Source organism: Anser brachyrhynchus (genome assembly GCF_964034855.1).
Source record: "Anser brachyrhynchus genome assembly, chromosome: Z".
Lineage (NCBI taxonomy): Eukaryota > Metazoa > Chordata > Aves > Anseriformes > Anatidae > Anser > Anser brachyrhynchus.
This window is the reverse complement of record NC_137697.1, coordinates 42,417,749-42,442,332: the sequence shown is the minus strand read 5'-3', so window position 1 is coordinate 42,442,332 and position 24,584 is coordinate 42,417,749. Positions and strand designations below refer to the sequence as shown.

The 24,584-nt window shown below is 43.1% G+C and overlaps 1 protein-coding gene across 5 annotated transcripts in view; it reads left to right on the top strand.

Annotated features, from left to right (window-relative positions):
• The window catches only part of SEMA4D (semaphorin 4D), a 95,554-nt gene that overhangs the window by 23,110 nt on the left and 47,860 nt on the right, over positions 1 to 24,584 (top strand). The window contains exon 1 of one of the 5 annotated variants that reach the window (XM_080575121.1): positions 19,235 to 19,328. The exons of 3 other annotated variants lie outside the window; for them this stretch is intronic. The gene's annotated coding sequence lies outside the window, so the exon portion shown is untranslated. Of the gene's footprint in view, positions 1 to 19,234; positions 19,329 to 24,584 lie in introns of those variants that run through there. One more of the 5 variants, XM_080575119.1, reaches the window with a different exon arrangement.

Below are 24,584 nucleotides of genomic sequence, written 5' to 3'. Positions count from 1 at the left end.
ATGCTGGGGAGGCAGCTGCTCCTCGCCATCAGCAGCCCCATTTCCAGTGCCAGAAGAGCCAGCCTAACCTTATTCTCTCACCCCTGCGTGGTCCCTCTGGAAGCGGCGGTGGCGGGGCCGTGTCGCACTGCTCCCAGCCCTGCTGCTGGGGCGGGAGCTGCCTGAGCTGGTTTTGCTGGGGAGGGGAGCACCAGGGGAGCCACGGCGTGATCCGTGCGGCGGTGAGCCGCAGCATGGAAACGGGCATCGACAAATTAGGGTTGAATCTGACTTGGCTGAAGCGACGGGTTCTTTCAGCTGATTAAAAATATTTCTTAAATATTGGCTTGTTTTCAGCTGCTATCTAGTGTGGAACTGTAGGTCATATTCCTTGGCAGTCACCGAAGAAGAAAGTTATTTTCATTCCACGCCTCTCCCTGGAGCGAGAGATTATAATCTCTGTGATGACAGGTTGTCAGGTTATCTTCTTCTTTCCCCCCCTTCCAAGTTTTAGGAAGGAATTGCAGGGGACTTGGTGTACGAGACCTGTTGCACGACATCCTCCTTTTGATGCCGCCGTCTTTACTTCCCAGCTCAGTGATTTCCTCTGCTCCTCAGCTTCTTCAGCCTGGTCTAATAACAGCATCCGACACCAAAATGTCTCTTTGCTGACAGTTATAAACCTGACTGTATGTATTCTGTTTACTCTCCAATTTTAATTTCAGGTTGGCGTTTGATCTTGTTTGTTCAGGCCCAGATTTTCACTGTCTTGTTTGCTCTCAGGAGATGGCATTTTGTTCTGCAGGCTGTTTTGTTTTTAAAAATGGACCTTCATCATAGAAGGACGGCTGTCTGTAAGGTGAGAAAAGTCAGGGTAATCTGTTGCGCAGTCTTTTGAGTACATTTTCCAATGATGACTAGCTCACATTGATTAATTGCTTTTCTGCTAATGAGTTGGGGACTATTTTCTGCGTCTGTGTGATTGTAAGTGAATGATGCTTTTTCACAATTCACATTCTGCTGCCTAAGTATTTTTCCCAAGATGTAATATGCTACTTCCAACCTGTATTTTAATTATGTTGGGCAAGCTGTGGTTTTTAATGGGGAAAAGTCATTCAGTAATGGCTTTGCATACAGCAGGCACTGATTTGCTGCAGAACTATCTGGCTTCAGGTAACCCTTATGTGACAGTTGCCGTGATGTTTGTTGGTCCGCTTGATTTAATGCCACATTACTAATTAGGTAAGAAGACCAAAAGCAAAAATCAGTGTTTGAATTTGAAAATTAACCCTTATGGATTTATGAGTTTCATATGCTACCTAAATACATCTCATATGGCAGTACTGTTTTCTTTGGAATGGTGGAGAAATTCTGAGAGAAATGTTGGAAACCGTAGCTGTTTAATGATGTGCTCTTAACTTACTCCTTGATTTGAGGTTATTTTTATTTTCAGGTATACAGAAACCTTTCTATGTCACAATTTTCATCACAGGGACAGAATGATGTGCAGCTTCTCCTCTTTAATCATTTTCCTGAAGGAAAGGATGCTGTAGGGTTGTTGAGTCATGAATTTGTTTGTTGAAGACTGCCTGGAGAATAGAATGTATTTAATCAAGTAGTGTGTGTTTATCTAGCACTTTAAACTTCTAGTTTGCCAGGTTTGTATTCTCTAGTCTGCTTTTATTTCAAATAATATGTTAATCTGTGAAATCTGGTTTGGTTATGGGAAAAATGTTAGAACTTGTGAGGACTCATATGATTTTGTCTGCAAAAGTGTTTTTTTTTTTGATAGTGAAAAATTAAAGCATTTTCATTCATATGTTTTTGAATTTTAAAGAACAAAAAAGTGAGCTATGGCTTCTTCCTGTCAAAATGGCATATAGAAAGCTTCCTTTCCAGGTACTGCAGGAATTGTATGCTTTCACAAAAGAATTCATGAAAATGAATGTCTCAGACTTTAATGCTTTTCCCTTTGCTTTGGCAGGGACCATGTGCTTTTATGAAGGGTGTAGCATTGCTTGTGTGCATGGGTCACAAGAGTGCAGATCAGGTGGGTGTTTTGTAAGCTAGAATTGCGTAACAGGTAAATTTCTTTTTGGATTCTAGTTATAAAGAAAAGTGTTTGTCAATGAGGTTCTAGGTGGCAAAAATTTGGAGATGTAGAGTGTGAACTGCCTCAGGAGAAGAGTGTTGACCCTTCTGTTGAACTAATTGATCAGTTAATGTGTTCAGCGTGGATAAGGCGCCTTTTAAGGTTCCGATAAATCAGTTGTGTGGTTTAACATCGAACAGAGCACTTTATAAAATAATAAAACTGTCTGGTGCTGTGCCTTGAATTCTTAATGTCAGATGACGGCTGCTGGGCTCGTGCGTCACCTTCACTTCTTCAGCCACGTCTGAAGGCCGGCGTTTGGACAACGCTCTTCATGATGCGCTTCAACTGCGGGGCAGCACGAAGCAGTCCGCCAGCTGGACTCGGTGACACGTGTCGGACCCCTCCAGCAGGCACGGTTCTGTCCCATCCCTCCTTCTCCTGACGGGTTTGTCAGTGCCTGTTGAGCCAGGACTCTGGCTGTCACACTGCTGCGGCCCGGAGCTGGTGGCAGGGCACAAGTCTCTGTCACATCCTTTTGCAGACAGACGCCCACGGTCACGGGTGGACGGCCACCAGCGCCTCCTCAGCCCGTGTAGCGCTGTGCCTGGGTGCTCGTCCTTGGCAGCAAGCTGTGCAAGTGTACCTGGTCTCTGAAATGCTTTCTTTTGTTCAGGGCTGCTGGAGCTGAACCAGGCACTTTCAAACATGTCCTGACTTACCAGAAGGAAGCATATGTTTTTTTTTCCCCCTGCCTTGGTTAATGATTGAGGAAGGTGTGATGCTGCGTAGGCTCCTTTTGGTGCCCTCTGTTTGTAGCAATTTATGGATTTTTACCTTTTTTTTTCATTTTTTCAACTATTTTCTGTCCTGTGTGCTGCCTTGCTGAGTTTCCTGCCCTGCTGCGCCCCTGTGTGCTCACCCCCGGCTCCTTTGGGAAGAAGCTGCCATTGTGCCCTGCGATGCGGTCAGGGATTGTGAACTTGGTTTTTGCTCTCACTGACTTTTTCTGTTTGTTTTGAAGTGACGCATTTGGTGTGGTTTGGGCAAAACAGAGTAAAAGGGTGGTTTACTAAGTGTAGTGTTTGTCCAGGCTAACCTTCAGTCAGGTGCAGAAAAAGAAACTGAAAAGAAAAGAAAAAACCAAGCCCTCTTGTGAAGCATTTGTTCCCACCGGTCTGGGAGAGGTGGAACTTCCTCTCTCACAACAGCTTCTTTCAAATATGTGCCCTTATAGTGATGTTAGTAAGGTGTTCTGTGTAACCTGAGAGCGCTCTTTGTCCAGGCTGTTACGTGTTTTTTCCAAATGCTGACGCATGCCATCGTGTTTCTGTGACTTACTGTGCTCACTTACAGCATAGCATTTTATTAATTTCTTTTTTTCCCATTTTAGTGTTGCTATGCTTTTTCCCCAAATCCTTTTCTTAAATAAGTTTTTTTTTTTTTGTTACTTAGCTTTTTCAAACAGGTGGTAGCCATAAGCTTGAATTCCTGTGCTCTCATGATGCACTGAGTGATCCACCAGAGACCGCATCAGTTACGTCATCAGAAAGTCAAATCTAAATAGAAGTGGCCCACCGAACCAGAAGGATAACTGCTGGACAACAAAATGCCCTTTCTTTTCCGCCTGTTGTCTTCTCTCTTCCTCCTCCTCCCTACCGGCGAACACGGCTCCTGTGTCCGGGGGGCACGTACCGTGCTGGACGGGGAGACCCCAGCCCCTTCGGTGGCGCCTCCTGCCTGGATGTGCCCCTGCTGTTAACGTGCCCTTGTCCACGTAACGCTGGGAAGCTCAGCTGCGAGGCAGATGTTGAGATTCTCTCTGCCTGAAGAGGGTGGTGGTTAATCCGGGAGAAGGAAAGGGCTTTGCTGACTGGTATTGAATGAAGGGGGGGGGTGAAGGCAGCGAGTCAGAGGGCATAACTTTGTTTTTACTGGTCACGTTTTCTTTCCTTCCTCTTGGAAACTTTTGTGGATATTTTAGCTGATAGATGAAGAGGGTTTTTTTTTTACTTAACAAAATGAAAATTGGACTGACATTGAAGAGAAGTCCCTGTGTTTGTGGAACACCCAAGGTTGTGCCACATCGGAAATCTGTTGTTACTGTCTCAGCTTATCCTGCATCTGTACTTCACCAGAAGAACTTCTGCTTCTTTACCCACATAAAGTGGTGTATCTCGGGTCAACAAAAGGGTGTAGAAGTGCTCTAAAGCTCAATTTCTGCTTCCCCACCCAAGGAGCTCTCCTTCTGCACCAATGTGGCTGAACATGCATCATTTAATGAAATATCTTGGTGCGCTAACAGCTGAAAATGTTTTTTTTTCTGTTTTTTTTTTAAATAGTAAGGAACAAAGGGATGTCCTGAGCTATGCCCCTGGTGTTGTACAATGAGATTAATGTGTTTTATGGATTATGCAGAGTAAGTGCTTGCTGGAAGCTTCTGCTTCCTTGCAAGCAGCTCCTTGCAAGAGCTGCCTCTCGACACTGGAGGAACCCCCAGAGGCTGCTGAGCTGAGTCACGGCTCTGAGCTTGGTTCCTTCGAGAAGGTGAGGTTTTGGACAGCCATTGTCTGAATGCCTTGTAAAACAGATTTAAAAGCCATGGCCAAGGACTCCTAAGGCAGTTTTTTGCTGCTGTCATTTGTGTGCTTGTTTGTTTTTTGTAGTATCTGAGCCATGGCAAACTGGTGCTGTCTGTCCTTGGTTTGTGGAGGGCAAACCAAGTTTCAGTATCAGCTTTTGGCTTTGTAGCTGCATGTTTTTGTTTTTGTTTTTTTTACATTTTCCTTCCTGCAAGTACTTAACGCATTAATTGTTTTTTGTGGTTTCACTTCATTGCTTACAAGGGTTTTCTCCCCTCTAATTCATAGCTGTTGTTACCTACCTCTGTGTTTCAGCCTCATACATCGTTTCATATGTACCCTAATTTAAAAGCAGAGACTTCTGAAAGTATGTGTGTAAGAGAACGGCTGGTACTTGAGAGAATTATAGCTTACATCTACTCTTTTATTTTCTTTTGGTTTATTTTGAAGATAGTGCTAAGACATTCTTTCTTAAACTTAAGGCCATAAAAAGTAATGAGTTTTAAGCTATTGTTTAAAGTCACCATCTGACGTTTTCTCCAGATTATCACTTACAGGCACTTGACATGAGCCAACCCAGATCCATATTGCTAATTGAAAAACACTTTCTCCCTACATGAATTCCTAAATCATGTGGGCTCATTACATAACCTGACAGTAAAAGGCTGTAATAGAATAAATCACTACCATTAGAGGCCCTTACCTGCCTTACCCTGTTATTTCTTTTTGTTCAGGGGTTCCTATCTTTTCTCATCTCTGCAGCTTTGGACATCATTTCCTCCATTTTGCTATCTTCAGGAAAATTGGGATGAAAGCATTTATTTTGCTCTTTTGAATTGGGCCTTATGCCAACTGATTGCTATTTGCAGTTAGCGTAGTTGATGAAACATTTAGTTTAGAAACAATATGAGTATGAATCAATTTGTTTTTAAACATGTCATACAAATTCATGGGACACTGCCACAAGTTCAAAATCCCCCTTGTGCTCTTTTATGTAAGGCTTCTTGTTCTGTTAAATGTTTTGCAGCGTGTTGTTGTTGTTAATTCCTTTTCACTGAAGGATAACTCTGTCCTACCACAAATGTTTTGGAAGAAAAGTGTATCTCATTTTTAGAGACATTTGTCTCGTAAGTGTCATATTCAGATGTCAAAATGTCATGTTGTGTTTGTAGGTTTGAAGAGCACTGAATGTGACAACTTGGGAGAAAGGAAGGAGAGTAAACTATTAAACTATCCTTCTTTGGGAGGCATTTTGTGCTGTCTTTTCTAGTTAATGATAATGGCTAAGTGGTATGACATTGACTGGCGAAATGACTGGCAGTGTTTGTGGAAGGGTGATGAACGACTGTAACACACAGCTTTTAGGGTGTTGTCTCTTTTTTGGTCTCTTTTTTTTATAACTAAAACTTTTTAGCTCTTCTTTCTGTGCAAGGTCTTTGTTGTTGAGCCTGTTCTTGAGGATCAATGGTACCTGCAGACATTCAAGTCATTGTTGAGCGTCTACAACCATCACCTTTTGTTCTGCAGTTGAACATGTAAAGAAAAGACTAACAATGGCTTTATTATGCCGTAGCTCCTGAATGTGCTGTTGACTGATGGGTAACGAAGCGTCAGCTTTAATTAATGGACAGTCTGTTGCTGCAGTCCAGTGGAACTGTGCTAGCAGGCCCAGTGCTCTGTGATGTGCTAACTTATGCGAAGATTTAATCTTTGGCCTTGAAGATCTTTCAGAGTGGCGTGAGAGCAGTAACCTCAGGAGCCTGCTGACAGGCAGACAGTTTAGGCTGAAGTTAGTGGCTGGCAGTCAGGTTTTAGCTGCTCCAAAGCCCCTCTTTCCAGTGACAGGCTTAGCAAACAGCTCTCCTCATGGGGACGCGTGTGGGTACCAGGGTTTTAGTCACAGACCACCGGGGTTTTAATCACAGACCTCCTGGTTCTTCCTCAGATGATATTCCCATCTGAGTTTGATTTCGTACCTGTAATGCTGTCCCTTTGGGGAACCTCTGATACTGTGTGTTTACAGCGAGCTAGGCATACGTTGTAAAATGAAATACCGCATCTGCACTGCGCAGGGGTGCAACGCATGAAAAGCAAAGGTTAAAAATAATAAAATGCCTGTGTGTGTGAAGGCCTTAGTTGTATGTTAACTTCCCTTTGGCAGCTGTAAGGTGTGCTGGCCGTAGCTTTGGTAGAAAGCAGCCGTTCCTGCCAGCTGCACGCACCGGCCATACACACACTGTGTTCAGTCTGTCACTGTTCATTGATCCGGAGAGGGCAGTCATTAACTGCTCACTTCTGTCTGTTTCTCCAGCGTTTCTGTGTTGAGGATCTTCTGATGAGAATGTCCGTCTGACTTGGAAAGAGTCAGGCGGGGAGTTTTTGGTTAAACATTAGTTGGTTGCAAACTGTTTCCTCAAAGACCTGAGCCCTTCGGATGGATTTTGCTCCCTGACTTTGCAGCCTGAAGCTGTGCTGAACTGGGGCTGCATGATTTGTGTCTCTGTCACGCAGGCAGCCTGCATTTTTGCCACTCCAACTGTTTTTGTTTTGCAAGATGAGCCTTTATGGTGCATTCTTAGCCTTCAACATGGGGAAAGTAAGCGAAAATATGCAAAAAGTGCTTGTCCATACTTTTTTGGGATATCTAAGCAGTGAAGCCAACCTGTGGCAGAAATTGTACTTGCTAAACTTGTGGTTCAGGGGTTTATCTGCTCTATCTTACAGCACTCAAATGGCTTTTAGCGTTGGGAAGTCGGAAGATAGATAAAAGTCAGCTAGTCGGTTTCTGCCCAGGTGACTTGTGCCTCTCTCTTCTTCCTCAGTGGTCCTTCTTGGGTGCTACTGCTCCCCGTTTTGCAGCACTGTGGTCCTGCTGGGGCCCATCAGCAAGGGAACTGAAGGGTACTGCAGACTTCGGGGAGTTTTGTGACCCTCTTTGAGCAGCTCTTGGTGGGAATGGTGCGACAAAGCTTGGGCATCGCTGTACATAATTGCAGAGAGGGCTGAGGAGGCAGCTGGGACGGGGCTGCAGGTCCCTGGAAGGGGCTGCAAGGGGACCTGGGGTGGGATGAGAGCGGAGATGATGCCCCTGACATGGGGCTCTCAGAGCCTGTGTGTCCCAGCCACTCTGTGTGCCTCCCGGCTGGTGTTTGGCCGGGCTCTCCCTCGGTTGGCACGAGCACCAGGGAGGTGGATCAGCCGCCTGCGTGCTGCGAGCACGCTTCTGACTTCTTGTCAAGCCTCCGTGCCAGCGCCAGGAGGATGCTGACGTACAACATGCAGACCGGGTAGCCTCACGCTGGCAGCAGGACAGGGGTCAGCAGAAACGCAAACCTGCGAGGAGCTTGTTCGGTACCTACAGGTGCTTTGTTCTGTGACAGCAGCTGGTCTGGTCGCCTCCACCCTTTATTTTCACCGGCTGGCAGAATTTCAGTCAAAACCTCAGTGCTTTCCAAAACTGCACTACTGCACAGTTAAAGAGATGTGGCATATTTTTCTTGAAAATTTGCAGTTAAGTGAGTTCTAGCATGAGTTTCCTCGTGCTAGTATTAAAACAGTGAGCTGCATTCAGATACTGATCTGGCAGAAAAGTAACATCTCACAACCTCCATTTCTGCCCAGAAAACCACAAGGCTCAGTTTCTCAGCAGGATAAATTTTTTGATCCAACATAAAGTGTTAAATTTAGTGTTTTCATGTATCTGTGAGAACGAGGTAAGACAACTATGTGCACACAGCTTTTTCAGTCCCCGCGAGTGGTGTATGAGTTACATATTTTCTGCTATTGGAGTGTCGTTCCAGACGCTGTCAGCTTGGTGGTTGTATGAGTCTCCTGTGAGTTCTTCTGTCTGGTCCTGTTTGTCTGGTCCCTCAGGCGACGACGTTCTGCCCCTAGCTGTGGAGGTGGAGAGGAGATCGTGTCTGCTGTTGGCAAGTCTCTGCATCTTCATTAATGTTCTGCTAATATTTGTTCAAAGTCTCTTCCCTTTCCTGCCCGCCACACTTCAAGCAAAGTGAGCTTTGGGGCTTTCCCTGCTGAGCGAACTTCAAGCAGTTGCTTGTTAGTTCATGACCTCTTTAATTCTTGGTAACACGGATCAGACACCAGCCAACAAGGGGGAAAAAATTGCCTGCAGAGATGTGATTCTAGCACTAGCCTGAAAAATACATGTGCTTTTGCTTATCTTTCTTTTTTATGTATCCTGGAAAGATACCCTGCAAATCTTCTCGGATCAGAGAGGTGCTGGAACAAGTAGCATTATGGGTTCCCGCTGCCCTACTTTTAGCTAGGACCCTGGTTAAAAAGGAGGTGTGTTTGGGGGGGCAGCAGTGTTTCTGCATGTGCTGCGTTAGTGGAGGACGCCAGCTTTCTGTAGCTGGGGTTTGTGTGGTACAGCAGTGGGGGGGGGGATGCCGGGCACTTCCCTTGCTGTAAGGAGAGGAAAAGGGTGAATGAAGGTGCCGCTGAACGGCAGTTCACTAAATGGCCATGGGCAACTGAGCACAGGTTCCTCTGCTGCCTTTGATGGGAAGGTCTTCTGCTTCTCTTTCTCGCAGTGATGGGATGTGGTTTTGGCTGCCAGTTTTGTGGTCTGAAGGCAGGAAAAATTACAGACTGCTTCATGGAAAGGGGGCATGTGATGGATGCACTGGCAGCGCTGGTGTCCAAAAGATTTGCAGCAAGGCCCGTGCTGCTGTCAGTCTGCCAGATGCACCTTACCACGGAGGGTGAGGCTGGAGCGGGTCGGTTATTTTGCAGTCAGGGCACAATTTAATGTGCCAGTGCAGAGGAGGAGAGGTGCGTGTTCATGTTTTAAATCAATGGAAGTAATAAACAACCTCCTTACACCATTTTCCTCTGAATTACAGGGTGGTTTTGCCTTCTCCAAGCAGGAAATGCTGTGTGTCTTCAACACCCGTAGCACCACACTGGTGTTCTCTGCTTTGTTTTTAATGAACCTCCTGTTTTAATTGTATAACATGCAGGATGAGGAAATGGCACCACTCGCAAACGAAGAACTGACTTCTTGTGGAAGTTGCGTTTTGGTGATAAAGTCCCTCTGGTAACCTTGGCCTAATTTAGGAGCTTTCTCTGTCAGACAGACACTATTTCAGATGAGTTAGCTATGCCCATGACTGTAGCAGCATGCTTGCTTTTGGAGAATCCTGGCACTGGATAAAAAACGGTGTCTTAGTCTCTGTGGTACCATCTCTGCTTCTGCTTCTCACTGCTGTAAAGTCCAAAAATGACAGCCTTGCCTTTGTTGCTCTCTGAATGTGAAAAGGCTGAATTTGGAATTCACACTTTTTTTTTTAAATGAATACAAGACAAGTTTTTATTACAGAAAAATCTCCGAGAAAAAAAAAAAAAGTAAATTCTGATCGTATTTCAGTTTTTTTTAATGCTGAAAGAAGCTTGGCTTTGTGAACAGCAACTTGACACAAATTTTCTGAAGTGTGATCACAGAACTGGGATTTTGTCATTCAGTGCTGCAAGAGCAGAGCAGCTGTTTGTGCTCGCATTTCAGTGTGGAACTTTGCTATATTTTAACAGCAGTTTTACTTTGATTTTGCCTGTTCTGTGCTACTGCTGTGACTATCCCAGGCTCCAGGTTATTAATGAAGTTTTGAATAGCCAGTCTAGCATGTTAGATATAGCTCCTACTGAGAGGCTATGGCTTCTGAAAACTTATGCCATAAAACCCATTTGGAACAGGGCATCTTCTCCCTTTCTTGTCCCCCTATCTACTGGAAAGTCTTGCCATAGAAGCCATGAAACCCAAAACACTGCATGATGCATACTGAGGCTCTTATGCTTGTTTTGTGTTTTTACAGTCCGCTCCCTTACAAATGCAATTCTGTTTTTACACTCCATTATACCACTCATAATTTTCTTGAGGTTTCTGGTGGTGGTGTTTTGTTTGTAGCTGTACACAATGATTAGTTGTGTGGAAAAGTGACCTAGGAGCACCAGGCTAAATTGAAGGCTCCATTGTGCTTGGCATTGTGGTGAATGTACGTTCTGTCCCCAGATGACCTGCAGCACAATATTAATTTCGGACTCTTCTTGGAAATACATTGCAACAGACTTTTTCCTTTTTGAACTTGTATTGTATGTAATGGGTGTGTTTTCCAGTTGGAAAAGCACAGTTACGTTCATTTATACTGCCAGGTGCAGCAGAAGTTGATCGTATGCAGTAGTATATCACCTTGAAAAGTCACCTTTTGAGTCTGCTGCCAAATGGGTGCTGACAGACAGGAAATTGGAAAAGCATACGTGTAAGTATCAGAATGTTAAGAGTGGGTATCTGTTACGTGTCTGTGTGTAAAAGCAATGACTTCATGCAGGAGACGTTCCTGTGCTCAGGTTGTCCGTGTGTGTGTGCGTGCTCACCTTTTCCTGTCCCTTACGCCCACATAGGGGGCAGATGATGCTGATGTTCAGCCTAATGGCTGAACGTGGCCACTGGAGCTGTGTGTTCACTCGTATGAGAGCCCTTTCCTGTGGTCCCTACAGCAGGTTTTTGGTTTTTTTTTGTTTGTTTGTTTTTTAATCTGTATCTTTGGGCTGGTATTTTGCAGATGGGTTGGATAGAGCTTTTGGAAAATAAATGAACATGCGTTTTTCATTTCTTCATTAAGCTTATGTGGTACTGTAGTATAAGAGGCATTTTAACATTGTGGATCAGTTAAATAGCTTCATTGATTTGATGTGTTTGTTTACTTTACCAAGTAACATAAACTCAATTACAACAAAAGCAAGCACTGCAAGCTTCAGTTTTGCACATTGCAATTTATTGTTTTATCTCCTGTCCTTGAAACTAAGTATTGCCAGACTTCTTGTCAATGATACATGATATGAGATGTATGTGCAGATACTGAAGTACCTTCACGTACGTATGAGCACAGCGTTTTCAGTAATGTTTTTTCTGCTTTTTGCCTTGCTGCTTGCAAAGGTTGTAGCCTTGGGATGCTAGCCAGGCTTTGAACTGTAAAAGGGAGCATAAAGAATGCAGGATGTTTTTAGAATATGCTCAGCTGTGAGCAGATGGCTTCATTAAATTCTCTTTAGGAGCAAGGAGAGAAGTTGCTGCTTTTGGAAGAAACTTGGCCAAAGCAACTATTTTTACATTGCAAATCCAAGTTTGTGGCAGGTAATAAGAATATCTGTATCACAATATTATTTAAAGTGATCAGTCCAAGTACCTTAAAAAAATGAAGCAGGGTGTAGCCTCTGCTCCATAAGCTGATAGGCACAAATTAGGACAGAATATTCAATATTTAATCATCACACTTCCTACATGTATTTTAAATATTGGGCAGGGGAAACTCTTGCTTTATTTTTTGCTTCTCAATCCTGAACATTTTCATGTAGTTTTGTTGTGTTTGCCACAAAATCGTGTGGTTTGTTTTGTGGTTTTGCCTTCTTTTCCGGAGAACTAACAAAAACTGCATGTATAACTAGCTCTATTTATAAATAAGTTGTGAAGGAGAGTGATGTCCAGAAAGTTTCTCTCCCATCTAATATAAGACTCCTAGCAGTAGCATTTCAAAGGGTCTAGTTATTCAGGGGTTCAGTGTTGTTGTGTCGATCAAAGTTGTGTTATGTGATCAAAGGTCAAAATAAACGTTATGAGGAGATTAGAATCATAGAATATATGAGTTGGAAGGCACCCACAAGGATCATCAAGTCAACTCCTGGGTCCTCAAAGCTTGGACCTAAGCTATAACTAGGTACAGTTTACTTGATTTCTACCCACCCTAAAATTAAAACACAAGCCTCAAGAGTTTTGCTTCAAGGCAAATATGCATGAGTTACGATATCTTGGGTTTGAGGTTGAATGGCCTGCTAAAAATGGAAAAAGGTGTGTTGGACTTTAAAAATGGGGATGGACTTACGGAGAAGAATTTGAAGCTGGAGTTTTTGTTCTTGTGGATGGGAAGTTAGAGATGAGAGAAAGTTTTACCTGTTAAGCTCTATCAGGGTTGTGTGTTTCCTTTATTTACTTAATTATTTTAAATTACATTTGGAGGCAATGAACCTTGTGGCAGGGAAGAGACTCTTGTGCTGTTGTGGTAGAGTTTATTGGTATTGATTATTGCATGTTCATTCTTTCACCTGTGAAATGCCTCTGTTACAAATTGGGTATTAGCTCATCTCAGTAGCAGGAGGAGACTCACGGGGTCTGATGCAGGTAGGTTGAACTTCTGTGCTGTGGATTGTCTATTGGTAAATGATATGTCCTTGGGAGGGTTTGGGCTCTAACCAAGCTGCCTGGCTGGTTTTAGGTCTATAGTCTGTTAAGATGTGCCTCCAGCAGGTAATCTGGACCTGTGACATTGAAATGCATACACTGTGAGATCACCGTGTGTGGGAAAAGCCTTTATTTATGGCAGTAGTTTGGGATCAGTTTGTCTCATCATACTGAAGCAAACACTTTTGTGTAATAGACATGTAGAAATCTGTACATGTGTGCTGACAGAAAAACGTGTTTGTATAATAGAACAAGTCTGTGTTTTTCTTCCCAAGCTGCTTTTTAAGGGTAGACCAGCAGCGTATATATGTTACAGAAACTGTCTGAACCAGACATTTTAACCACTGTTGCTGCAGGAAAGCTTGTGCTTAATTAGAATCAATACATTCCACAACGAGAGAAGAAAACGACCTTGGTTTTGGAAGGATGAATTACTGGTGTGTTATTGTCCTTGCTCGGAGTTTTTCCGTGCATTATCTTACCCCAATTTCTTCTAATGAATTTTATACATATATAGTACATACTTGTAAAATGTTATCCCTTGTATGTGTTCTCCACATGGTGCTAGGAGGTGCTGAACAGCACTATTATTCTGATAGAATTAGGTTAGTGGACCCGCTGTAAATATAATTCAGGCCCTAGTTATCTAATATCTGCCACTATGTGTAAGATAACCTAATGAGAGTTATCCTGGCACACCTTTGTTGAACCTGAGGGTCTGTATCAAGGCTTTAAGTGCGACACTTTCCACTGCTGTGTGGTGTGTCAGGTATTTTCCAGCACATGTAAGATTATCAGTATTTTACATAGCTCATTTCTCTGCTGTTTTCCTATTGATGATGGGTGCAGCAGCACTGCATAGGGGAGAGACGGGACCTTGATGAGGAGCTCCCCTTACAGCCCAGATTGGACTCTCTTTTTACCTTTTCTTTGAGAAGAATGGAATATTGTATAGCTACAGTTACAGTATATGAATAAGTTTTATCAGTACATGTTACCAAAAATAGTCTTGTCGAACTGCAGGCCTTGCACGTCCGCTGGACAGGCACTTCGTCATGTATTTGCGTCTGTTATTCTTTTTTGATGTTTTGCAAACATCTCACAACAAAGACTGCTAAGCCTTTTGGACATCTGGGCTGAATCACATTTAACCAGCTTATGTGAGCAAATGTTTCTATCCATTCACATAGAGAGATGTTTGCTATGAAGTCCAGGACATTCTGCCACAGAGATGAATAGCTTAATGTGGTTATGATTAAATAAATTCACTCAGTTTATTCTGACTCTTGCTTTTTCCCATGAATGCAGAAATTATTGCCACTTTGCAGTCTAGGATTTTTAGGCCCATGGAAATACTTTATTTTTGTGCTTGCTGTGTTTATATTTTGCCAAACATAGAACCTTAACAAATAGGAAAAAAAAGGAAAATCTGTCTGCAGAAATACCACAAACCAGGTGCTTCTCATGTCCAGTCAGCATCAGTTTGGACCAAATAATACCCAACATCTGAAAACATCTTTTGCTGCTGGTGGTGATGTTTTTTTCTGTACTGTTTGAGTAAATTATCAGCTTCCTTGAAACCTGATTTATAATAGTGCCTGGCCTGTATGTTAAAAAGATAAAAATGTCTGCTAAGACACAAATATAAATAATCCTCAGCTGGAGTTACAGTCTGCCTTGTTTCCAGAGCTTTCCTAACCTGCAGCAAAGAAAACCAGACTAGCATTCTTGTATTCATCCTGCAGCTCGGAGCCTGTTGTCAGCACTAGAGCTTGTAAATAGGAGCAGCTTCACACTGCTCTGAGACGCTGCAGAAAGCAGCAGTGGCGGTAAGGATATGAGAACATCTCATGAGCCCATGGTGGTAAAGGAAAGCACTGAACCATAAGCTGATACTTCCTTGTGAATAGATGAAGTGGTGCAGTCTCTAGGATGCTGGAATTTGATTCCTTTTTAGGTAAACTGGGGTGGCAGTGACAGCCTTTGCCTAAACAGGGGTGAGCTCAAGAGGAATGGCATTTGATGGTGCTTGTGTATCTCTCCCGAATCAGCAAAGCACTGCTGCAAAAACAGTCTGGGAATGAATTATTTCCCTCCTCCCTCACAATAACTCTTTCTCTACAGGTAGCATGAAAAATGAAATGATCTGGATATTGAACTGATTTTTTTTCCTTGTAGCCATTGCTGTGTGGACCATTATATGCCCAAGTAAGCTGTGCTTACTTTGTTCTTGTATTACAGTGTCATCTTCGGTGCTGAACGTGAATCCAACTAATCAGCAGTTGTTTACTGTGCAGGTAGAAAATTGAGGTATTTTTACACAATCTTCCTCAAGCTGTGGTTGAAGAACAACACCTGCTGTATGGGCTGAGAGTCTGAGCAGAGGCTGGTGCTCTGGGCTCTAGATGCTGCCCAAACCCTATCTTGTCTGTGGTCTTGTCTGCAAGGCTCGACTGATCCTTGATTTCCAGGCCTGTAAGTTTGCCTTACCCCCTGCAGACTTGTGCAGTCTCATGGACACAATTTTCACAGCAAACCATTTCTGTAAGAGATAGCTCACTCATGTTTATGTCACAGAATTTTCTCTTTTGAACTACGATTTACATTATTGAAATGTATAAAAAAGTGTTCTCTTAGCATTTTTATTTAGTGTTTTCCATTTAAATTTGGCAGACTGATAGCAGAAGCAAACCCATGCACCTCTGTGGTGCTGAAGGCCTCCTTGTTGCAGGAAAGGGATTTGTATTTTGTCCTTTTCTTTCAGATTGGTGCAGTTATGCTTTGAAGTGTTTGCTTCGTCGTCTTTAATGGATCACTTTAAGATCTCATAATCTTGTTTGTCTAAATTTCAAAGCTACTGGGGGCAAAGGATAGAACACAACAGGATTTTTATTTTATGGGGCTTTTGCATGAAGAACATGGCCCAGCCCTGTCTTTAGTGTTGCCTTTGGCGCAGTCAGTGAGGGTGGTCCAAATATTTATTTTCTAAACCTTTCTAAACCTGTGGGTAGTAGGGGGTGTCCCAGAACAGGCCCTGTGGCTCTCCGACCATGAGGCAGCAGATCCTGGTGCTTGTTGCTCTTAAAATTTGTCACTACCCAGCACCCACATTGGTGGAGCAAGGCCCTGTGTTGTGGTGGAGCCTGTCCTGTCCTCGCCTGCACCTCCTGTTGGTGAGGCGTTGCTCCTGTCAGCCATGTTACACTGACTAGCTGAGAAGAAAGTAGAAAATACCCCTCTCGTGATGTGATGGCAGAATCTGGTCATGCTCCTGGAGTAATACTTTGGGGGTTTCTGCACGCGGCTGGGGATGTCCTGGTGAAGTTGTGGAGAAGGTGAGTGGCTGGGGGCCCCGCGAGCTGTACTGCCACTGCTTGCTCAGTGAGGAGTAAACCTGTTACAGAACCAGGAAGATAATACATTTATTAAACGTGTTTGTCACCCTGCAAGCTTAATGAGGTGGCTTAGAGGTAGGAGAAAATTACCTGATGAGTTCCATAAGCATAAGGTGCTTACGCTGAAAGTGGTAGAAGCTGTATATGGAGCACACTTTCACGAAGAGGTTCAAATCTCAATTTCTGCAAGTGGCTGGGAAATCATTATTATAGTGCTTGTGAGTCTCAGTAGACAGCACTCTCACCTTTAATGCTGGGATTGCTGAAGACTTTTCAAGTCTTCCTGGTAAGTAAATTGTTTTGTATTTCAACTGTTGCTCTTGTGTTCTTCCAATAAGGGCCTTTTCTTGAGTCCGTCGTGAAACTTTTCTTGTCTTCCTGAGCCTGTCTTTCACCAGAAGCATTTGTGTACCCCAGGAGCTGGTGTAGCGCTCTGCTGAGCAGCACAGCCGTAGTCACCATCTCCTGGCTTTGCAGTTACTGTGTTCCTTGGAGGTGAAGCAGTTGAACCCACACTTTTGCATTGCTTCTCAGGCACGGAGCTGGTGACCACTGACACGTATTAGGGAAGGTTAATCCTCATAACATATGCCTGTGAGAGCTGGAAACATACCTAAGCGTTAGGCAGGGAATAAATGCTACTGAAAAGTTCCGGGCCTTGAATGGGAAGACCTGTTACCCACAGAGTGGTGTGAGAAATCATTAGTCAGCAATCTAGGACAACTCTTGGTCAGGATCTGACCCAGTTGTGCTTAGGACATGCTTTTGTAAGGAAAACTCTGGCTTTCTCATGGAAGTGTCCTGTGAAACCTTGCTGAGGAAAGATTCCCATAGGAAACCCCTCAAAAAATCCTGTAAAAGACAGAACGAAGCAACCTGTTTGCATATCCTGAGAAGCAGTAGCAAATAGCAGTATCAGGAGTAGTGTGGTGAAAATAAGTATACGTCAACAATATGAAGCATCTCATATATGTTACAGTGATAATATCTGACTTTTTAGCTTACTTCTTGTATATGACCTTGTCTTGCAAAAGGTTTATTTCAGGAAGTGTTCTCAAATATTAATGTTGGAATTCCTTGCTTCATGCTAACAAAAAGATACTTGAGCAAGGGCTTTTTCCTGCTGAAGAGTGATGTCACTTCATATCATCCAAGAGGACCCACAGTGTGACAGTGTTTTGCTAGAAGTCTTAACGGAGTGGGTCAGCTGTAGTGAAATTGCATAACTGTTGGCTGTCACTTAAATTTTGGATGTGCTACCAGTCTTTCAAAGCATGTTAGAATTTAAAAAAACTTACAACCTAATCGGGTATTTTTAAAGTGCCCTTGCTCAAAGGTGCTAACAGTAAAATGCTTGAATCCCCTCGTTCTAGAACGATAGAGGAGTTGTTCGAACATATGTACCCAGTACCTATATATTTTTTTCTGCAGAATACATTAGGTTTGGGCATCGTGAAAAGGGAGTCATGGAAATCTGGGATTCAATAGGGAACAGATTATGTGGTGCCTTGAGGTATGCAGTGTCAGCTGAACTTTCCAGTGGGCTTCTCAGGCCATTGCACGCAAACTGTTATACAGTTTCTTGTGTTACTGAATGGTGAATCTTTTGTTAAAGACGATAAGCATTTTTACCTAGCAGAAATGTCTGCGGTCTTCAAGAACAAGGAAACTTAAATGAAACTTGCTATTTAGAATCTATCTCAATAAGTGAGGACCATGAGCAACCAGGCCAACCAAAGACAGGTTTCATAGCAACAAAAATAATGAAAAGCATTGTTCAGACTTTCCCTGTAGAAAAGCAGTAGCAAAACATCTAATTAATAGTTGTTAATCTGCAATACATATATTCAGCTTGTGGTCTATGTACCTCTGTATACTATGGATGACTTCTAAGAGATATGCCAAAGCTACATAAGAAAAACGAGCTGACTGTTAGTAGACTTAAATTCTTGGTGCAAGTTTGCTCATCCTCTTGGAAACTTGAAGATGAGTGGCTTTTGATCTCTTAAAAAAAAAAAAAAAATCACCGTCTTTGAGTCTAAATATTCGGCCAGAAAGAAGAATGTAAGAAGTTGCCCTAGTCACAAATAAATAAAATTAGCTAAGGTCACAATTTAATACTTGGACAGCGTTTTGATTTGATGTAATGTACTTTTCCAGTAGCTTAAAGCTAGTAATACCAATCAGAAAAAAAAAATAGAAGTGTGGAGGGAAAGTGAAAAGGAAACTGATGCTTAGCAAGAAACATTTTGTTTGCAATATGAAACCTGCACTTATTTTAACACGCACAGAAAAAAATCTGGTTAAAGTATTTCAGGAAATCACCGACATAACACCTGAAATTTAGGAAATGAATGTATCCACAGAGAACTTTGAACTTAAAAGTTTAACTGATTTGAATTAGCGCGGAACAAAAAAAAATATATAGAAATGGCCTGTTTATTTTTTCAGGCAGTATGGGAAATGATGTTTGCTTCTTGCTCTATGAATTGTGCTATGGAAGAGAAGGATATTTTGAGATGTAGAATGGCAGTCACAATATAGATGATGGTGATACATTCTTGAGTTCTTTCTTTGTCTGTCCTGAGACATTTAGCAAGGAAGTGGACCTGGCTGACTCTAGGCTGTTCCCTTTTTTTGATTCCATGTCTTCTGATGGTGTGATATGGTGTTGGGTTTATGTGGCAAGGTTTTGAATGTGGCCTGGAGGAGGCTGCATCCCGTGGAGAGGAGCCCACGCAGGAGCAGGGGGTCTGGGGGGAGCTGCCGCCCACCCGTGGGGGACCCGTGCTGGAGCAGTTTGCTCCTGGGGGATGGATGGACCCCGTGGTACGGAGCCGTGTGGGAGCAGGTCTTGAAGAGCTGCTGCCTGCGGGCAGCCCCCGCAGGCTCAGTTCGGGAAGGACGGCATCCCGTGGGAGGGACCCCACGGGGAGCAGGGGCAGGGAGGGACCGTGAGGGAGCGGCGGAGACAAAGCATCAGGGACTGACCGCAGCCCCCGTTCCCTGTTCTCCTGTGTTGTTTGGTGAGAGGGGGTGGAAGAGAGTGGTTGGGGGGAAGGTGTTTTTAGTTCACTTTAAGCTTCTCACTGTTGTAGTCTGTTATTAGTAGGGAACAAATTACATTAATGTCTTGTGTTGCGTCTGTTTTGTCAGTGACAATGATTGGTGAGCAATCTTGCTGTCCTTATTTCAACCCATGAGCTTCTTTTTAATATCATATTTCCCCCACCCCGTTCTGTTGTGGAGGGAGAGTGAGAGAGTGGCATGGTGGTGCTGAGCTAGCTGCCCATCCGTGTGAAACCACAGCAACTTGTAGCTTCCAAACTCAAAGTTATCAAGGGATACAGGGAAACACCCGTTAATATGAGCACCTCTACTGAGTGCATTTCACAATTAAAAATGTTAGTTGCCGTCAGGTTCTCTGTCAGATCTCCCTAGGCTGTAATTCATTTTTGCATATGACTGAGCATAACCTAATTTTTGAGGGTGACATTTGAAATCTGTAAGCTGTGAAGGTTCTGGGGTATCGGTTTTTGATTTGAGATAAGATGTGGATAGCTGCTGTTGTGTTCAGAGGTCAACTTTGCTCAGAAAGTCTTGGTGTTTTACTCTTTAGCCCTAAGGAAGCACATATATTTTGTCTTGCTTCTGACTAGTGTGTTCATTTGATTTTACAGTTCTGCTTTTCTGTAATATTAAAAACATCAAACTTTGTTGTCTTTCTTAGCATTCAATGGCTGGAAATTCACAGTAATTATCTGTTTTCCTCAACAAACTTTGAGGCAGAACCTCTTTAGTGTGTGACTGTCACTGTATCTTTTCATAAACTCCTTAATGATGGTGCAAACAAGATTCTTAAAAGTTAATCATCAAGTGTAATAATGACTCCCTCTGCTACGTTTATTTGGCATAAGAAAAAGCTCATTTTAGGCTTGGCAGGAGTTAAAATCCCAGTAATGCTCATGAGAATGTTCTACAGGCAAAGCTTCTATTAATCCTGCTGCTGACATGCTCACGCATAATTTGATGTGAAATCTGAAGCATTAATACTCGAAGGATCTGCACCCACGCTTTTGAATGTACGGAAAGAGGTAATGTGGGCATGGACCAACACGCACTTTATAGCTAATGGTCAAAATGACCTTTGCATTGCTAACGTCAAGGGAAGGACTGTACTGAGGTAGGAGCAGGTATGACAGATGTTCTGTAACCTCTTAGGGTGGACGTAGTAACACACGATAAGCCACTGCCATTGGTGTCAGCTGTCCCAAAGTCAGAGTTGCTTTTTCACACTCTGGAGCTGGTCACCGCGAGCCATTGCCAACTGAGTTGTTGCTGACTGAATTCTGCAACAGAGCACCTGTGGTTAACGCGTTCTGTCCTGCGCAAACTTTTTTGTAGCTGCTGGTATGTGTCGTTTCTTTACATACTTAATAGAAGTGGGCTGACTCCTACCTATGCACAGTTTAAAAAATAGTGAAGGTTAGTGAGTGGCAGTGTAATAATCTAATGATTAGTAGCCTGTGCTATCTGTGAAAAGCACTATTAACTTTTTTCCAGTCATCTCCTTTCAGAAGTATGGGTGCGTTACTTTTCAGCAGCAAAAACGCCACGATTGCTGTTTAACCACTGATGCTGTTTGCTTCAGGTGTTTCGATATGACAAATCGATGATTTCTTAAATTTTGAAGCCATTTTGCTGTGTTTCCATGGTGCTTGCCAAGAAATCATTAGTCTCCAGCAGCAGATGGAAACTCATGTCCCATAAGGGTCTCAGGTATTTAAAACTACCTCTGCAGTTTGGAGTGAATTCTGAATTTTGACCCAAAACCTGGTATGTCCTGATTCGTGTGGGATTGGCTGGGACACGCAGCTGTTCTACAGTACGTGCTCTTGCCAGTGCTTCGGAGGAAGCTGAACATCTTGAATAAGCAAGTAAACGTAAGAGTAACTCCCTTGTGGCCAGATTTTAGCTGATGAAAAGGAACTGTAGTTTGTTACTCATCATTGGCAGAATAAAGTAAATTGTTTTCATAATGATGCTGCAGGAGGAAAAGAGCAACGTTTACAGCTGGGGACTTAGCCCAGCCCTCGGGTGGTTCTCTGACTTTCCTCCTTTCAAGACCTCTTGCAGCAAGCAGTCCTGCAGAAGAGAAAGCTCAGTCCCCAGCGGGTGCTGTGCCACATCAGAGAGGACAGATCACAGGCCAAATCCCAGACAGCCCTGAATTCTTCACAGTTTTCTTCTGCAGGCCAGGAGCCCTGATCTCTCTCTGGGTTGCTTTTTCTTGCTTTAGCTCTGAGGCGAGCTGGGAGGGCTTGAGTAGGTGAAGCACTTACTGGGTTTTCTGCTCCATTTTTCCAAGGAAGGCTCAGACTTAATGTCTCAAAGCTGCTGCTGCACATACATTTAATCTGCCAAAAGCTAACACTGCTACTGAAAGAGGCATTGTGGGTGGATTTAAACTAGCCTGACCCTTTCTTCCCCCAGAGCTGCTTTTAACCTGTAGAAGTTCGTCAGTTGACTTCCCTAACGGGTTGCTCCGTGGCTTAAGTGGCCAGGTAGGCAGGATGGCTTCTTTCAGTAAGCAGGCTGGACCCCTGTTAACTGTAAGGAGGAGTGCAGTTACCTCATTTCCTTCCTCCAGTCCCATTTTGGGGAGCGGAAGGTGATTTTTAATCCACACGCCCTGATGTGTTTGTAGATGTGTAATAGGAACTGTAAAACTAGGATGTTCCAGTATTTTCTTATCAGTGTCCAGTTGATGTCTAGGACCTGTAAAGCCTAACTGTACTGTAAGTAGGTGAGAATATGGATAGAAGAGGGGGTCACCAAATACTGCAGGTAGGGAAGAGGGCAGTGACCTGGTGACAGGCTGGGTGTGAGAGCCAAGCAGAACAAATTGGGGTGATAACAGTGCAGGGAAAACTGCATTGCTGCTCGAGGCTGTTGATCCTGTATCTGAAAATATAGCTTCAAATTTGTTCTCTGAGGGTTAGGTATCAGAGAATGAAAGTTGAGGATAAGAAAAAGGTGTTTCTGCATTTCTTCAGTTAATATGGGGATGAGCAGTCTAGTGGAAATAAGTTTGGAAACTCAGCTGATTTTCGTTTGGGCAAGTGTGCTCTGCAACTTTTGAATCCCATGACCTGGTGGTGGGGAAGAAGGAATTGATTTTATGTGTATCTCTCAAAACCTCCCTGCCTCTCTCTCTTGTATGGAAATGGGAGTGTTGGAACTTGTTGCAGGAAAAAAAAAAAAGTTGACAAAAGCAGTGGCAACTGCATGGGGTCACTGGCTTTGTATACCTGGAAAAGAGTACTGACAGCACTTGATGGTGGCTTTTCAAGTAGCTTCTGTACAAATACGTGTGTGGTTTTTTTCCTCAATCAAGAAAAAATAGCATTCCAAAATGGGGTTTTTCTGTAGCTCCTTCAACATACATGCATACAGCTTTTCCAACTTAGCCACGCTGATTCATGTCAAATGGGAAGTTGTCCGTGTGTAGTGGGCAGCGGAAGCAGTGGAGTGAAACAAGGGAGGCGGTCTGCCTTCCCTCTGCTTCTGAAGCCCAAGGCTCAAATTATTGCTGCAGATCCATTTGCCAATTGGGTGTCACAGTTCTTGGTCCCAGGTGAAACTGGGAATGCAATGCAGGAGGATTCAGGAATGTCCAAATTTCCTGCAGTCCGTCGTGGTTGTTTTGCCGTTCAGTGAGCATGTTTTTAAGGCAATATGAAGTATCACCCTAACCAGTCCAATGACATTCTCCTTATGTATATGACTGTACAATTGGACGTGAGAGAGAAGATACTTTTAAAGGGGTGTGTGTGTGATAAGGGAGTAGTAATGCATGATCAGTAAGATAAGGATGTTCAGAAGCACAACAGATCTTTACCTGTGTTCCTAAGTCAGAGATGTCCTTACATAACTTGTAAAGCTTGAGGAAATCCTTTCTTTATAGCTCTTGGGGTTTTGTTTGGACATGGTGTTTTTGTTTTTACAAAAAAATGGGAAAATTCCACCTGTGAATTTTAATAGTTTTTTTTAATAGTTGAACCACTGCAAGGTTCAGCTTCTGAACTTCATACAGTCAAGCACAGCGAAGTTTTGTTTTTGTTATTTCTCTTCTGTTTTGAGAATAACTTGGTTCAAATTCCCTGCTTCAGCAATCTTGTGCAGCTCCCTCAGGGAAGCTGTTGCTGTAGCTTACACAACCCAGGAAGTGTCTCCGTGACTCCTTGAAATGAAGTTCCCTGGTTTTTTTTCGGCACAGAAGCCTTTACTCGCGACGGACAGGTAACCTTTACCAAGACTTCTCTTTGGGAAGCTGGAAAACGTTTTGCTGCACAGGTTAGAGAAGAGCTGTTTTTTATCACACATACTGAGATGAAGCTTACTCTTTCTTCTCCTCCTTCTCCATCTACTGCTAATTTATTTCAGAGAAAACAAAACCAAGCCAGACAAAGAAAAAGGCAGTGATTTGGAAGTACTTCTCAGGTTTAAGAGTTGTCTTTGCATTTTGCCTCATCGCTGTGACTGCCCCTGAGCAGTGCCTACTGTTCACAGGGCGTGTGGGTATGTACAAGTTCATTAACAGTTGGCTGTTTTGAATGGGCAAACTGGCTGAGGATGCTTGGATGCTTTGGTACTGAAAACTTGTGCTCTGTGGAAAAGGTGCTTTTTGTATTTGCCTCCTTTGAGAGCCAGAAAACTTCAGGGTCTGTCACCTGTCTCAGTACCTGGCATAACTTGTTGAACTCTTTTGAAAGCTTGAGAAACTTGGCGTGTGTTACTGAAGAATAAGGTTATTGTACAGCATCATGGTAGTGTAAAACTCTGTTCTTTATGCATTAAAGACTCACTTTTATGTCTTCTCTTTGCCTTCATTTTTTGGAAGAATCCATGCATTTCTCAAGGCAAGGGAAAGAAAAAAAATATCAAGACAGTGTTAAACATTGCTTGGTGTGGAACAACATGAAGTAGCACCTGGGTGTTTTGTAGACTTACATTCATGAGATATCTGAACATTATTTAGATGATCACCTATAAACAGTGGTAAGGCATTTTGTGTAAAAAAAAAAAAAAAAAAAAATTGTAGGAAGTGTTTGAGTAATAAATAGTGGAAAAGCTACAAAAGGTGTGTTCTAAATGTTAAAATTATGTATTATGTTACAGCTTTAGCTTTGATTTTATTTTTTGACTTTAGTTTTTCTGGGTTGCTATATTGTCATAGTGAATATGGAAGAAATTATGTTTATTCACTTACCTGTTGAATA